Source organism: Nelumbo lutea, chromosome 7 (genome assembly GCF_056320005.1).
Source record: "Nelumbo lutea isolate HS-2025 chromosome 7, American lotus-T2T, whole genome shotgun sequence".
Taxonomy (NCBI): domain Eukaryota; kingdom Viridiplantae; phylum Streptophyta; class Magnoliopsida; order Proteales; family Nelumbonaceae; genus Nelumbo; species Nelumbo lutea.
This window is the reverse complement of record NC_142690.1, coordinates 51,452,833-51,470,995: the sequence shown is the minus strand read 5'-3', so window position 1 is coordinate 51,470,995 and position 18,163 is coordinate 51,452,833. Positions and strand designations below refer to the sequence as shown.

The window sequence follows — 18,163 nt, the reverse complement described above, 5'->3', positions numbered from 1 at the left end:
GTTTGGTGGCCAGTCAACAATAATGTTTCCTGTTGTTAACATTGTTCCCAGGTAGTTTTGGGTACAACTACAAAACTCCTGATTGCTGTCTTTTTGTGAGATTTTGTACTTTCTATGTACTTTGGTTCTTGAAAACTTTGTACTTGGATTGTACTCGGATTAGGCTAATAAAAGTTTGGGTAAATTATTACAAAGACCCCCTGTACTAGGGTTCTGACAATTACTCCATTAACTTTCATTTGCGACAATATGCCTTCTACATTTCTATGGGTTAGTGACAATTACACCTTGATCTTTCAATATCTTCCGCAAATACCCCTGAACTTTTCACTTTGCGACAAAGACACCCTCTCTATAACACCATTTATTAACTTCATTTTTGGGTTGGGTTGGGTAAGGGTTGAATACCAATCCACCTATATTGACCCACCAACCCACCATGACCCATCATTAATCCTTGTTAAAGGGTTGTTACCCATCCTAACCTACTTGATTCATCCATATTGACCCTTAACCACCCTTACCCATACTGGCTCACCTATTATTACCTATAAATACAAAAATGGGTTAGAACAGCCCGTATACCCAAAGTAATAATTTCTGAGAGAATAATCTCTCTCAAGGATGCTACATGAGAAAATCGAGACGGGTCAACCTATATACCTAAAAAAACAAACATTTTTGAGAACATCATCTCTCTTAAGACTACCACATGATAGAAACTGGTTGGGTTGACCCATATATCTGAAAAAATAAAACATTTTTTTTGAGAGAATCATCTCTCTTAAGACTATCACATGATAGAAAATGGTTGGGTTGACCCATATATCTGAAAAAATAAAACATTTTTTTGAGAGAATCATCTCTCTTTAAGACTACCACGTGACAAAAACGAATCAGATCAACTCGTATACTTGAAAATGCAAAAATTGTAGATAAATGTAGAAAATAGTAGAAAATTCAAAAAATACCAAAAAATTGTAGAATATTCAAAAAAAAAAACAAAAAATACCAGAAATTTATGAAAAATGCAAAAAATATACCAAAGTATTTCAGAAAATTCAGAACTTTTGTAGAAAAAATCAGAAAATATGCAAAAAATACCAAAAAATTGCAAGAAATGCATGAAAAAACAAGAAAAATGCAAAAACAATGTAGAAAAGCACAAAAAAAATGTAGAAAATGCAGAAAAATTATAGAAAATGTAGAAAAACACCAGAAGTTTGCAAAAAAATGCAGAAAAAATACCAAAAAATTACAAAAAAGTATAAATAGGAAAAATTATAGAAAATGCAAAAAATGCATAACTTTTATAGAAGTGTTTTCGTAAAAGTGCTTTTGCAAAGGTACTTTTATAAAAGTACTTCTGTAAAAGTGCATTCATAAAAGTACTTTTGTAAAAGTACTTTAATAAAAGTGCTTTTATTCTTTCATAAAAGTACTTTTATAAAAGTTCTTTCGTGTAAAAGTATTTTTGTAAAAGTTCTTTCGTAAAAGTACTTTCATAAAAGTGTTTTCGTGTAAAAGTATTTTTGTAAGTTCTTTTGTAACAGTACTTTTATAAAAGTGATTGTATGCTTTCATAAGTGTTTTCGTAAAAGTACTTTCATAAAGTGCTTTCGTGTAAAAGTGCTTTTATTACTTTTATAAAAGTGCTTCAATGTAAAAGTAGTTTTGTAAAAGTGCTTTCATAAAAGTCATTTTCAAAAATTACTTTATAAAATTGCTTTGTAAAAGTGCTTTCATGTAAAATTGCATGTGATCACGAATATTAATAAAATCTATTTTATTTCACTTTTAATTACAAAATGAGATGTGGCATGGTGGTTTGGATTTATAATGAGGTGTGGACGCATTAAAGGGCTTGAGTTCAAATCATTTTAGTTGTTATTTTTTTTTGAGATTTGGCGAGTATAGATAAAGCTGACTTTGACCCAACCCATCGTGACCCACACGACCCAACCCATCTTGACCATAAATGCCACCTTGATCCTTTTGCACTGACCCTAATGGATTACTCAACCAATATTGAACTGCCAATAGATTGGGTGGATATGGGTGGGTTCCAAGGTGGGTCAAATGGGTCAAGGTTAAAATTGCCAGCCCTACTGGTATATATACAACAATATATATGGCAGTCCATAGTACTCCATTATCTAGATTGCTTTAATAGACCAGTTATTCTTTTCAACACTTTTTAGCATTATTTTCTAAGAATATATCATCTAGTAATTAGCATGATTATCTGATTAGCATTATGTCCTCAATTCAGAATACCTCGAATTGGACAATATCAATATGATTGATTATTCCAATAATTATTTGCAAGAAACTTTACCATCATTTCAACACTGGAATTATGCTTCAAGCAATATACTCTCCAAACACATGTGATTTGAATATGTGATTATGCTTCTTTTCATTGATGGTACAACGGCTCCAATGTGTGGTTCTGTTATCTCCAATATTATTCAAACATCACTTTGATATCATTCCAGCATGAGCCTTCTATGGGACATGTTATTATGTATGCAACAACGATTTCCTTATCTGCACATGTACTACTCCTAAATGGCGTGATTATTTTGAATTGTATTACTGATTATTCATAAAAATTCCTAGTAACTCAAGGGGGTTCTGGCTTGATGGTAAACCTCTAGAAATTCATATCGTAAGGCCTTAATGTCTCAAGCACCCACTACCAAAGACCCAATAACTCTGGGGGTTCCAAGTTGACACTAATAATCTAGTCATTCATTAAGCTTTCGTTGCCAAAGTCCCAGTAAGTAATCCTCTGGACGCTATTCTTGCTTGGCCACCTAACAGCCCGGGGAGGGCATTACCTCTCATGACACTTATTTAATTTATTTGCTTGGAGACATCACCCTTCACAGTGACATGATAAGATGTCCCTCCCAAAGTCTTGATCGAGTATTGTATCAGACAATTCAGATACGGATGCACTTTGAAAATGCATGGATATAGACGAAAAATATGAAAATATTTGGATATATTAAGAAAATAAATATAAATTTCATAAATATATTACTAACATTAAGTTTAACGTCAAAATATATCAAACCTATTAAAATTTTGAAGATACATATCATATGAAAATTCATAAATTTTCATTACTAAAATGATTATTCCATTATTAATATTTTATTTTTATAAAATTTTAAAATAAAAAAGTTAACTTTTTGCTATAAACATAGATTGGTGGATTTGATAGATTCAATTTTTATTATATCTTCAAATATTTTGTAAATAATAAATAAATTGTTATTTAATGCAAATTAAAATATTAATTAATAATTTATAAAGATAGTAAGATACATATCATGTGCAAATTTATAAATTTTAAGTATTAAATTTTGTAACTACAGTTGTTGAAAATGAGTGCATGTTGCTTGGTTGGATTTCATGTAAATATAAAAGTTAATAAAAGTAAATTTATTTCCTTTATCATTATCAAAGAAAAATTGGCTCAATGGTTAAAGGTGCATATATGATATAGTGCTAGGCAACCTTCATATTTAGGTTTGAATCACACTACAAGCTTTTTTTTTTTTGTGTAGTGAATAGCATCACCAAACTGGGGTTTGATACGCTTCTGTATGGGTTCGATATGATAGCATCTCAAACCAATATGCATGATTAGTAGGATAGACCTCCAGTTGTAACGTATCCCGTGTTGATATGGTCTAATATTGATATGATACCCCAGATACGAGACGTATCATGTCAATATTTTAATTCTTGCATACATCTCTTTTAAGACCTGAACTCCCCAGGCATCTCTCTTAAGACCTTGTCTCCCTAGGGACCTCAAACCCTAGTCCAGGCACTTACAACTCCATGTTCATGTATTTACGTACTTCACTCTCAAGATTATATATGGTATACTTACATGGCACCCACACATCACATATGCATACACCTCATGATTCATATGCATACTTACATATTTCACAAGCACAATTTTATAATTAGCAATGGACATATTCAGTCTGCCATACTTACATGATTCAATGCCTAATTATAATTAGTTTGGACCAGAAACTCACACATTCACATCTTACATGCTTAGACTGAACATTACATACAATTTAATGTTGTACGATATTAACTCGTATTCACATTTGCGCCCTACAAATACACAACTCGATACATACCCACTCACACACTTGGGCGGTGTTCCGACAGCCTAAGGTTAGTAGGAAATATGAACTGTTTTATTTTACTATTTATCTTATTTATAAAATATAATAATTTTTATACTTGATCGATGATGTAAATCATTTCATGCATTGTATGTGGGATACATAGAATCAAAACACAAGGTGTGGATTGAATTGAACCACACCTTGGAGAATGCCTCTATTGGTGTGGTGTGGTTCAATCCACATAGGCCAAAAATCGTTGAATTAGTCAACGACTCACTAACCCAGGCGGTCGAACCTTTGTCCCGTTCAATAGTTTTTGATCATTTTTTAGTTTTTTTACTTTTGTTGTCAGAATAGGTCATCTGTTCAAGCCGAATAGTCAAACCGTCGACCCAAAAACCAGTGGCCAGAACGGTTCCATTTTCAGGTCGAATGACATAACACGTATGATACTGCTTAATAAACCTCACACACTCAATTTTTTGCCTATAATTTTTGTTGTAAGAATGAGTCGTCTAATCGAACCGGACGATAGTACCGTCGACCTGAAAACTGATGGCTAGAATGGTTCTGTAATTTTTTGCTTGTAATTTTTTGTTGTCAAAATGGGCCATTCGTTTGAACCGAACGGTTGAATCGTCAACCCAAAAATTGGTGGCCAGAACTATTCTATTTTCGGGTCATATGAGTCACACACTTGAATGACATAACACGTATGATACTACTTAATGAACCTCACAAACTCAATTTTTTGCCTATAATTTTTGTTGTTAGAATGGACCGTCCATTCAAACCAGATGATTGAACCATCAACCCAAAAACCGGTGGCTAGAACGGTTCCGTAATTTTTTGCTTCTAATTTTTGTTGTCAGAACGGGCCATCGTTCGAACCGGACGGTCGAGCCGTCGGTTGTTAGAACGTTATTAACAACATTTATCAATAATAGTAAGTAATTATACTATTTAATTAAATAATCATTAATGATAGTTTTAATAATATTATTTAGTTATTTTTAATATAACAATAAATATTAAATTTATGAATAGGATTTATTAATAATATTCATAAATTAATAATTACCAAAATTAAATTAAATTAACAATATTTATCGGTAATAGTTCATAATTATAATATTTTTTAAATAATCAATAACAATACTTTTAATAACATTTTTAATTATTTTTAATATAACAATAACTACTAAATTTATTAACAGTATTTATTAATAACAATATTATAATTTTAATTTAAAGTAAAATTAAAGTAAATATCTATTTATTAACAATATTTATAATAATAGTAATTATTAATTATAATCAATAATTATATATTTATTAAATTACTGTAATAATCAATAATTTATTAACAGTATTTTTTAATAACAGTATTTATAAATTTAAAGTAAATATCTAGTTATTAACAATATTTATAATAACAGTAATTATTAATTATAACCACTAATTATATATTTATTGAATTACTGTAATAATTAATAGATTCTATTAATTAGTGTAATTACTGGATTGCTCTGACGTAAGAATCTACTCGCATTCCATTTCCTACACGGAGAGAGCATCCCTATCCTATATATACCCAAAGTAAGCGCAAACGAGCATTATTCCAAGGGCAATATGAATCCATAATGCATGGATTCGTTTCATCGCACCCAACTTATAAGCTCATAAAACCCCAACAAAGTTGAAGTTTATGTTTAACTCCGTTCATAAGTAGAGTTGAAATCAGCCCCTCACAAGATAATTTCCCAGAACCCCACAGCACATAATTTCTGTTACTTATCATCGAGAGATGTTTCTAATATACAACGGGGATGTACTGTGGAAAACTATCTTGTGGGGGGTTGATTTGAACTCTTATAAGTAACCAAATTTAGTTGGTTACTTGTAAGAGGATGGCAATGCATAAGTACGTAGACCCAGCTGACTCGAGCTAAACCTGGGTCAGATCTTTCATTTTCAGACTAATTAATTAAAATTTTGAGTATTGAATATTCTACAATATTAATTAAACATGTGCATTAAATAAATAGGGAAACATTCCAAACTAAGGGCAAAATGAAAAATATGAAGAAGTTTCTGGTATTTATTTCACCCAAAATCTATAAATGAGGATTTCATATCCATTTTAAAGAGAATTTAACCCATTACCCATCTCTTGACCTAAGACCCATTTTTCGGACCCGTGAGTGAGAGGGAACCAACTTTTCTCTCTCCTCCTCTTTCTCTTCTTTCTCACATCCCTCTCTACTTGTAGACCACCACCATTCCTCGGACCTTTGGAGCTGTTGAGTCCACAGGTTTTATAGGAGGAATCAGGGTATTCCAATGTTGACTAGGTAGTATGAGAAATGTGGCACCCCAGGGTTATCAATGTGTCTAGTCTATTTGATTAGACATAATCCTAAAATGTAGAGCAAGGGCTAAATTAGTAGAAACACACCACATGAAACATGAATCTAAGGATATACATTGTCCAACACTTGCTACCATTGGTCCTATGACACAGGAGATTGAGTCAATTGTCATTACATCTTAGACCGTCCAAATAAAGAAACCAATCAAGTCTGTACCAATGGAGGAGATTGAGAATACTAGTGAAAAGAGAAGAAAAAGAAGATATTGCAAACCAAAAATGCCAAAGTGAGAATCTTCTTTCATTTACCATATATTGATGTATGAATAAAGTGACAATTAACTAAATATTGGAAACTAATTATAAAGAATTTTGGAGGTAGAGGTGTCAATGGTATTTGAAAATCTGATTTTGAATTCGAGATTAGACATAATCGAATTGAATTCGGATAATTTGAATATTTAGTCAGTCGAATTCGAATATGATCTGATTCGATTCGATAAATATCTGAATTTGACCAATTATTTAATTCTTATATATAAAATTTTTAAAATTTTTATATAATTTGTATATAATAATTAAATTATATAAATAATTTATAAATTTATATACTTTATATAAATAAAATATTTATTTTATATATTTATTAATTACCTAAAATAATTAATTAGTCAAATTTGAATCGAATCGAATTGAATTGAATATTCAAATATTTAATTGGATTTGAATTCGAATATTAATTTTCAATATCCGTTAGATATCAAATCGAATTCAGATATCAAAATTTTTTAATCGGATTCGAATTCGGATATTACTTGATCCGATTCAAATTCGATCCATTTACACCCCTATCTAGAGGCCTCTCCTTTTACCATTTTACTATTCTAAATGATTTTTAGAATTTTAGTAGTTCTTTTGATGTGCCAAGGATTACTACTTATTAAGTAATTAAAGTAACTTTTATTTCTTTTCCTTCACATTATCACAAATATTATTAATGGGTTTTTTGGCTGCTAATATATGATTAATGGTTTTAATTCTAGAGACTAAATAGTCATTGGAGACAACTTCGGTCACCCATCATCTCTTCCTATGTAATCCTTAACTCTAAACCCCCCGTCTTGATGTGGCTCAATTGGTAGGATTTTTGACTCTTTGTAGTCCGTCGGTTGTATAGCCTTTATGGAGCAAAAAAAAAAAAATCTCTATTCAATTCTAACTTTTGATCTGCAACTAAAGTTATATTTTCTTGGGCTATTATTAGCAACTATAAATTAAGAATAACTTATAAAAATAGTAAAATTTAATAAACAATAAGAACATCTAATAATAAATAACAAATTATGAAACTAATAAAAAATAATAATTCATAAATTAAAAAATGAAGGCTCTTTTGAGTTCCGTTTAAAAATAACTATTATTAACAATAAATAAAAATTAAATTACAAAACATAAAAAATTACTAAAAATTATATACCATTTACATTCCATTTAAAATATAAAAAGTCAATTAAATATAATAAAAAAGAATTTTTCAATAAGGAACACCAATAGGAATTAAGGGTGTGTTTGGTTCATGGACAGGACCGGAATTAGAATCGGAATCAGAATTCCCAGGAATCGGAATCGGAATCACCTATTCCTGGCACTTGTTTGGTTCAGTCAAGAATCGGAATCAGAATCAGAATCAGATTCTGATTGTTACTGTTTGGTTTAACTATAAGCTGGAATTGGAATCAGCTAAAATTTCCAATTTTGCCCTTGTTAAAAAAACCTCAAAAATACCGCTCATTACATATTTTTAATATATACACACATTGGAAACCTGCTAACAAGGGCATATATGGAGAAAATATGAAAAAAAATGAAAAGAAAAACACATAAACAAACAAAAATCACAAGAAAAAAAATCATTCTCCACCATAAAAAATGAAAAGAAAAATACATAAACAAACAAAATCTCTGCAACTCTATAATAAACATCCCCAAGAATTGATCCAACTTGAATCCATGCACTGTTATCTTCTATATCAACGTCAATAGATCAAAAATTTAGTAGGTCAACAATGATGAATGGAACAGATGCATATGAAAGTCCCTCGTAATCGTGACCATCACTTCGGATGCTAAGTTGCAGGCCTGCTTTTCTAGAACAAATAACTGTTGCTTGGATATGAGACATATTGGTATAGGAGCCAATTGTAGGGATTAATTGCTTCCATTTATAATGGTCCTTATGAGATATAAGACATGTATTAGTTGACTAGAAAAATTTTAGAGTTAGATAGTTTCAAACCCCACCTCAACTTAAAAAGGAAAAATTGATGTTTCACGTTTTTAATCTACTATATAATTATTGGATTAATGATTCATATATTTTGCAGAATTTTCAAAAAAAAAAAGAGAAGAAATAAGGACAGAACTTACATAGTTCAAGATATGGTGCTGATATGGTGTTACATAGTTCATGATAAGCTGGACACATAAGCTCCCTTGCACACACTTGGATGAACCTGCATAACTAGGTAAATGAAGTTGTATGTTAGAAAAAAGTTGGAATATACCAGTCTTATTTGTCTGTGTTATGTGCAACTCCCTCCCTAGTTGATTCCAGTCTCAAGCATACGGAATCGAGTCATTGTGGATCAATGATCCTTTTGTACCTGAATCAATCAAGCGTTTGATTCCAACGATTCCTTTGACTCAACATTTGGATGAAGGCCTATTGATATGAGCAATAGATCAAAGAAAACAGTCAGCCAAACTCGATGGTTCCCCCAAAGATACATGGCCTCCAATTCAATAACTAGGATTTCTATATTTCTGTTAAGTGCATCAAGGTATTGGCAGACCTTGAAAACCAGATGAACAAGCAGTTTATTCTATACACCCGGTACCCTACTTCTCTAATGGTGTGCCCTATGCACCCAAGTTCATCCTCACAACTTGTACATTTTCCAATCAAAAAGCAAAGTTTAGTTTCATGCCTTGAATTATAGAGGCCAGATCTGCTTGTATAGGTCCAGAAAATTGTAGAATGATCCCTCCATAAGTTGTACATGAAGATTACCATCACAAGCAATTCATACCAATTTCTTTTTCTTATCAGAAACATTCATATCATAATTATTTTATATTTCAAGAAGTGGAAGATAACAACTTACTCCATAAGTTTGTCAACACATGTGTCCACTGTCAATTAGTAATGAGGAATAGTTTGTTTCGAAAGTAGCAAGCATGAAGCTGTGACCTGTCAAAAACAGGGTAAAAGAGATGATAAAGTTTCCATTTCACCATGTTAGGTCTCTGTATTCCTATTAACATATGCAATAAATAAGCTGAGGTGATTACTTTACTTATCTGAGAGTGTGGAAGGTCAGTGTAGTCCATTGTTTCTGCTACTATTTTGTCCTTGGTCTTGGAGACTAGAACTGAAAAATCCTTTCCGCTAGAAGCTACAATATAGGACAGAACTAGTAGGAAAGTTACAGGATCCAAGTGATATGTAATCGGTCAGAAGAACTATTTTGAACAAGAGAACAATAAAAAGAGAGACATCAGAGTCCAATAAATGATACAGACCTACATATAAGCAACATGTCAGAAGAAAAACAGCTTTTTGAGAAGAAACGACTGTTTAGAAAGTTGCAAAAATTCAAAAGAAAGTAGCAGAAATCAGATTTCATGAGGAGAGAAGAAGAAGAAGAAGGTTGCGGCAACTAGGGTTCAGAGAGAGATTTTCAAACATAATCTCCTCTCTTACTCCCTTAATTCTATTTCATTAAGTTAAACTTTAGATAAAAAAACATAACATAAGAAAGAATAAAGCCCAGATTAAGGCCCATTACAGCAAAGAGCATAAAAGATAAAAAAAAGATAAACAGCCTATGGGCCATTCGGCCCATCTTCTCTACAATGTCCATTTAAAGTCAAAAGATATTAACTTTCACTGAATGCCAATAATGTGAACTACATGAAAACATTGGTAAATGGTAAATGCACTCTAGGTGATACTTGATTACCCTGTAATGGTAAATGTACTTAGTTTCTAATGAATAAAAAAGAAGCTAGGTTTCAATTAGCAAAGAAGGTACAAGTTCCTACCTGTGAATACAAGGAAATGTGAAACCTTCTGGCTTCCTCTAGCTACAACATCTCATCTTTAATTGTAGTAGCATTTTTTATTAATTCAGTTGCACCAATAATATGAAAAAACCTGAATAAGAAATATGGCACAAACATTTATACAAAAATTGAATCAAAATTTAAGTATGTTTCCATTGACACCTGTCAATTTGTGAGGTTCTTTCAATTAGAGGACCCATTGGTGGAAAGTAAAACCATACAGGTGGAAGTGGAGAAAATGTAAAAGACCGGAATTTGAACCAAGCACTGAGGTGCCTCTCAAGAGAGGAAGAGCCTAACTTGGTTTTCTATTAGAAATGCTATATCCTGAAAACTACAGTCACTCATTTTGATCTAATGTTTTTTGAGTGTCTCTTATATCAACTATGTTGATTTACTGAAAAAAATCTTAAATAATGTTGATTTATTGTCTTTAGACATGTGCATATATGAAAATTTTGGTAGAGGGAAGGAAGCAATCTAGATAAGCCCTGCTAAGCCAAGTAAACTCAAGTTTCAGGTAAAATCACTATAACCACTACAAGCTGATTAGATTTGGTTTTGATTTAGGTTGAAGCCTTGGAACCGGAGCTGGTTAGTTAGGATTGGGTTGGTCTAGAGGATTAGTCAGAAAAAACCAAGGCTCAAGAGCAATCGTTCCAAAAATTTGTGGTTTGTGATGCCTAATCATGATTGTCATGACAACTTTAAAATTTGTATCCCTTCCTACTTGATACAAAATTTGAATTTCTACCCTTTGTCCTGCCCCTCCATTTTTGCCAATTCAGATAAAGTTGAGAGAAATCCCAATGCCAAGAAAGCAATATAAGCCTTGGCAGAAATGTCTGAAAACATGGAAACTCTTTCATCCAAGTAGTCAACCCACCACACTGTAGATTGAAAACACAGGCCCTCAAATGAAAATTTATAGCAAATAAGCCATCACATCAAAGCAGCATGACCACAATAATGGGAAATCATGGGTATGTCTAGATCTTTGATGGCACAAATGCTCTTCGCATATTCAATGTCAACACCTGAATCTGTAAACACTAGTTCTAAGGATCCTACCATCCTTAGAAAATATTGGAGAGGCACAAATGAAATAGATCACCTTTGTTGGTTGAAGGCCCAATTAACTTCTGTGATCTGAACTAAAGGCTTATTTGGGCTTTAATGCATGCAAAGAAACATATCACTCAAATACTCACTATCTGTAATTTGACCCAACTCCCAAGTTGTTGGTTTGTGGTAAGAATCAACTATTCTATTGGTTGTATCAATTTCAACCTTGTTGATGGATGTAATAACTACTAACAAATTTTGAAAGAATGTTATAATGCTGGGATTTGGAGTGGAGTTTGGGTTTTGCTTTCAAATGGTTGCTATAATTGGTTGTTGGTGTGTGCTGATCTAAAGAGTGGAGGTGCAATTGGGTGGTAATGGATTTTTTTTTTCTTTTTTCTTCTCTCGTTCTTTTTTATATTTCTCACAGATGATTTCTAGTCATATTTCTTGTCATTCTCACTAGTACCTTCTAACAACTCTTTAGGGTTGGCAACATAAGACTACTGACTTTGCTTGGATTTCAAACTCCAAATCAGCACTTATATGATTTGGCAGAATTTTTTCATCCAACACCCAATTTGACATGATCCCCTCCGATCCGTGCTTGCTTTCCATTGGCAATGCACAGCATGAGCATAGTCTAAAAGGTCCTAATTTCTTTTTCTTTGTTTTTTTTCTTTGACATTTTCTCTGAAGAAAGCTCATTACTGGACTCTAGTACATGAGATTTTGTTTATGAAACTTTTGCTATTGTTTCTGATTCATTGATTTCAAACTCTTGCTTTCTATTGTCACTATTCGTGTTTAATCAGACTTCTATCTAATTTGAAATTATATTAGAATGTTATTGTACTCTAATCAACTTGATAGAGATCTTTCAGACTTATTAACTACAAAGATAGAGTTAAATCGGGCAAACAACAAAATAAACATAGAAAAATTCAAACACCATACAAAACTAACAACCAAATAACTCTACTCACATAAGGATGCATTCCAAACTGAAATTGGGAAAAAAATTAAAGCACATTTAAATATTTGAAAGAAGAGATGCTAAATTTAACATGCATTTCATACAAAGGAAAATCGAGGAAAGCATACCTTGTTGTGGTTTGGTCTGGCCTGGTCTACAGCGGAAAAACTAGAGAGGAATGAAAAAATAGAGGGAGAGAAGGAGAGGAGGAGGAAGAAGAAGAATAGGAAAGAGGAGAGAAAAAAATTAACGGTGATTTACCTCGTCGTCATTTTCGCCGGAGTTTCGATTCAGATCAGTACTTCGAACTTTTGCCGGAGGGAGTGACAGAAGGACAAGTGAGAGGTTAGAAAGTTGGATTTTTTTGTCATTTTGGCTTTTTTATATTAGATAGCGGGAATGGGATTCTGATTCCGGGGGTGGGAGTGGGATTCCGATTCCACCCAATCAAACGTTCGGAATCGGAATGGACCGTTCCAATTCCGATTCTGGACCTTACCCAAGACGGGGGGGTAGCACGTCCCCACAAATTAGAAAGCTGAGGCAAATTTCTTAAACTACCCTTAATTTTGAGTTAATTGACTAACTCTATCCTTCCCTATTATTAATTTTCCATCACATCTATTGCCTGTGACATCACACAGGACGGCAACTCATAGATGTATCAGAAGCATCCATTTTCTTGAGTTCCAGTCATTCAAGAGAAATGTCAGCCATGGTTTCAGTGGTTCTACCGGACCAACCCATCTCTCGTCTCTTATCTTCTCCCTTGCTTTCTCTCTCTATCCACTCTGGCGATGAGGATCAAAACGTGGTGGATATGATCTCCCCCTTGCAGAAGACAACCACCACCACTTTCATCCACCCTCCTATTCAGCATCCAGTCCACCCCTCCAATGACTCAAGATAGAGGATTGACAATAAGAATGGCAACGGGGTGGGGTCGGGGAGCCTCTCCCCATCTCCTTCCCCAAAAACATATTCAAATGGGGACTAGGTTGTCCCCATCCCTGTGGGGATTCTCATTCTTCGTGATTTTTTGTAGTGTTAATTATTTTATTTTTATTTTTAAAATAAAATAATTAAAATTTATAATATTATTAGAAAATGTTTAATCATATTTTTTAAAATATTAATTTATAGATGCATGTGTATATATATATACAGATATAATGTATACATACCTATATACATATATATTAGTGGGGATCCCATGGGACAGAGATCGGGGTTCCCATTGGGCAGGGAGTGCTCTTCCCATCTCCACCCTGTCGCCCCTAAAGGAGAGAAAAATTTTCCCATCCCCGTCCCTACAGAGGAAAATCAATCAGTACAACTGTTAAGAAAATCAGAGTGGCGTCCAATAAAATTCTAAAAATGAAAAACTGGAAATCTATCCTATAAACCCAAATTCAGTGAGTACCCAAAAAACAATAGAAAAGGTTAAGCTGGAAAACATAAGCAGATCCTTATAAGAATAACGGAGATAACAATAAGATATAATCTGAACTCCTAAAGTCAATAAAGATGATAATTAAAACAAAATAGAATTTTTTCAAGAAATGTGGCAAAGAAGTTTGGCCAAATAGCAACCATTACTGACTGAACAGTTGGTTTCAAAAGCGGGAACCGAAGCAACTACAAATAGAAATCCAGGCACAGATCGTTATCCTAACTCCAAAGGGAAATATAGGAAAAGAGTACTCTGATTCTGATCAGAGAGGCTCTTGAGTTGTAAAATAGGATTCGTTCTACTCATTCTGAAGAAAAAAGGATGCATTGATAGAGATATTCTAGGGTTCGAACGAAAATGCAAATCGGAGGGAGTTTGCTGAACTGGATCGGGTTCAACGGGAATTTGTTGCAACAGTGGGCGAAAGGTGGTGGTTCAATGGTGACATGGGATAAACAGGGGTTGAGGAGGGAGAAAATGCGAGAAGGAGAAGATCAACACTGCTAATAGTTGCAGCGGCAACTGAAAGGAAGAAGATGGTGAAGAAGAAGAAGGAGAAGAAGAGAGAGAGGAGGAGGAACAAGATGGTGCCGGTTCCTATTGGGAGGATGCATACCACCATTCTTGTTACTTTTGAGGTTTGAATTAATCATTGAAAATTTTCATGAAAATAATGTGTAAAATAGTATTTTTCATATTTTGGTTAAGGATATACGTTGACAACGAGGATTTAGTTAATTGTCAGAGACAATATGTAAACAGTAATTAGAGTTAGTCAATTAGCTAAATAATAAAGATAGTTTAAGAAATTTGTCTAAAATTTATTAAGAGAAAAATAAATAATACAATATGACAAATAATAAAGCTAAAGTAATAAAATTTAATTTCCATGTAAAAATTGTTAACATATTAGATTCAAAATAAATTACTGTTTTTTTTTTTTATAATTTTAACAATAATAATTGTTAAAATTAATTACAATAATATTATACTTTATAATAACAAATTCTAACATTATTAAAAACTTTAAACAGTAATTTTGCATAATATGATAACTTAAATTACGCAATGAGCTGGGGTTAATAAGAGTTTGCCTTCACCCTAGCAAGGCACTTTATTTTGCCACATCATTACCTTGCCTTCCATTTTACCTCTGTAACAAAGGTAAAAAGTTTCCAAAACTAGTTTCCTTCTTCCTTCTCTTAAACAAATCTTCTCTTCCTTTCCAAAATCTAATTTCTTTCCATCAGTCCCTTTCTCTTCCTTTGTATCACCGTTCTTACCATTATTTCCCCATTTCTTCTCCCAAACAGACCTTTTCTTCCTTAGTTCCTCTGCTCATTGTTGTTTAAGACTAAAAGAGATAATCTTCAACGGTGGTATCAGTTTATAGGTAGACATTTTTTCATTCTCTGTTCAATATTGGTTGTTGCAAATCAAGAAGACGTACGATTTATTTTTTCTATCTGGAATCTAGATAATCTTCGTCGATCACTAGTTTTCCAATCTGTTTCAATAAAAGTCACTGGTTTCAGCAGATCAGTCCCATCACCTCTCCCACCATCAATACATATGAAGTTTAGCCGGTTTTCTGCTGGAAAACACTGGAACACTCACCGGTGTCGGTACGGTTGTGGAACACCTGCATTTTGATGCAGTAGAAGAGGGGCTAACAGCTATTGTATTTGCTCAGTCCGGATCTCCTGCCCACGTCTATCCACGTAATATTGTAGGCATGTATGGCGAACATTTCATTCTCAAGGTTTTTAAAAACGAACCGGAAACAGAACCGGCCAGGGAACCGGCTTCCTGTTAAGCGGTTCAACCTCTGGGTCAAACGGTTCAATTTGTGATGTCATAAATAAATTAAAATAAAAAATATATTTATAAATAATAAAAAATAGTATAAAATTAAATAAAAACAGAAAAAAACAAAAAAAAAATAAAATTATCTAAATACAAAAATAACAAAATATATAACAAATAGAAAATGAAAAAATATTGAATTTTCCTCTCTGATCTCCCTTGTTGTTGTTCTTCTTCTTCTTCACTATGATAAAGAGTAGAACCGACGGTCTCTATTCTAAAGATGGAGAAAGTTAAAAAACAATAAAATTAATAAATTAATAAAATCAAAGAAAGAGTACGAGGGAGAATGAGAATGAGAACAAGAATCAGGGAAAATAAATGGAGAGGTGGAAAGGAGAGGAGGAGTAGCGACACTATTCTCATTGCTCGCGAAGTAGAGTAGATGTGCTCCTTCGAAAACAAAAGCAATAGTTTTGAGAGAACTCATGTAAAATCGTCGGCCGTCGCTGCTCTTGTTTCTCCTTGCTGCTGATGACAAGAAGAAGGAAATCCGTCGCTGCTCCTTGTTGCTCACCATTGTAGATGAAGCTCTTTTGAGGAAGGAAATCTGGACGACAGTCGTTGGTCGTCGTGATTCACCTTTGATCAATATTGGTCGTGGCTACCGCGGGTCGGCGGTCGTGCTGTCAGAGTATGAGAAGGAAGGCTGGAACTAGGAAAGGTTAGAAGTTAGAACAAAAATGAACTTTTGTTCTAACCCTAACTCGTAAGGGAGAATCTAGGATGTGAATGGAATTTTTTTTTTAAATCGGACGAAAATAAATTTTGCCTACCCGCAAACCGCTGCCCGGGTCGAACGGTTTAGTGGTTTGACCGCTCGGGTCAGTGTTTTTTGACTTTTTCAACGGTTATTACTAAATAATGGTTTATAGTATAACCGGACCCAAGGGGCTAAATGGTTACTGGTTTTTCTGGTCCGATCCTCTGATCCGGTCCAGTTTTGAAAACCATGTTCTACATAGTATTATGCACGGGAAGATGTTCCCAATGCATGGAGATAGTGTGTTGTAGGTAGACGTGGGCAGAGTTCTTGTGGGCAGGATATTCGGAGACATAATTGCTACTCCATGTGAACACTATAGTTGTTAATAGGTTAAGAAGAAAGAGTTCTCATGTCTGATCCAACGCACGTACGACCCAAACTCATGGAACCAATTACTAAATATGACCTTATTTTGGCAATTTTGCAAATTACCAAAATAAGTCAATAAATTATTAGAAAATTAAATGTAATTACTTTTCATGAATTAATGTTAAATTACTATTAAATAGTTATTGGAAAATAACTCTCAAGTAATTTTGGTAAATAGAAATTATTAGTAATTATTAATTTATTAATTTACAATAAAAATTTAATAATTCTCATAATTAATTATTGGTTATCCACATTTGTTTTTGGTAATTATTAAATTGGAAAATTATTGGACAATGTTAACTATATTTATAACTTCCATAACTATTTAGAAAATTTAATATTTTTTGAAAATTATTAAATTAGAAAATTTTAATAATTTCCATAACTAATCATTGGTAACTAACATTGGTTTTTGATAATTATTAAATTAGAAAATTATAGGAGAATTTTAATATTGATAATTTAAATTTGGTAGTTATTAATAATTTCCATAGTTATTGGAAATCTACGTTGGTTTTGGTAATATTGGGAAATTTTAATTTAGTGACTTCCATAAACTAATTTCATGTTTTTAACAATTTAATTTAGTGAAAGTTAATTTAATAAAAGTCAAATTTACAGAAAAAAATTTTAAAATAAATTATTCATAAATTCAGTTTTTTTTTTTTAAATTAATTTATTAATATCAATAATTACTGAAAATAAACAATTAATGAAAATATTAATAACTACTGATAACTACTAAAAATTTCAATAGTTCAATAACTAATTATTATTATATTAAATTAATTAACTAATATTATTATTTGAATTTGATAAATATTACTTGAATTTTTCATTAAATTTAAAAAAATTATTAAAATTAAAATCACAAATTATTTTGACATTTTCCTTAATTTTGATATCAAATTATTTTGGTATTTTCATAAATACATAAGCTTTTGAAAATTAGTTGACTCATATCAATAATTATTGAACAATCAATAATTAATAATTATTGATA

At 32.4% G+C, this 18,163-nt stretch overlaps 1 long non-coding RNA gene across 6 annotated transcripts; it reads right to left on the bottom strand.

The window, feature by feature from the left end:
- Positions 1-8,267: 8,267 nt before the first annotated feature.
- Positions 8,268-16,716, bottom strand: LOC148846367 (uncharacterized). 6 transcript variants are annotated; one of them, XR_016101812.1, is made up of 6 exons: positions 16,378-16,716; positions 10,120-14,013; positions 9,889-10,010; positions 9,702-9,787; positions 8,965-9,058; positions 8,268-8,770 (listed from the first exon to the last, which is right to left on the bottom strand). It is a non-coding gene; the product is annotated as an uncharacterized LOC148846367 (long non-coding RNA). The 6 variants fall into 6 exon arrangements; XR_016101813.1 differs by having other exon boundaries at positions 9,889-9,992; XR_016101809.1 differs by having other exon boundaries at positions 9,889-12,871; positions 12,965-14,013.
- Between the last annotated feature and the right edge of the window lie 1,447 nt (positions 16,717-18,163).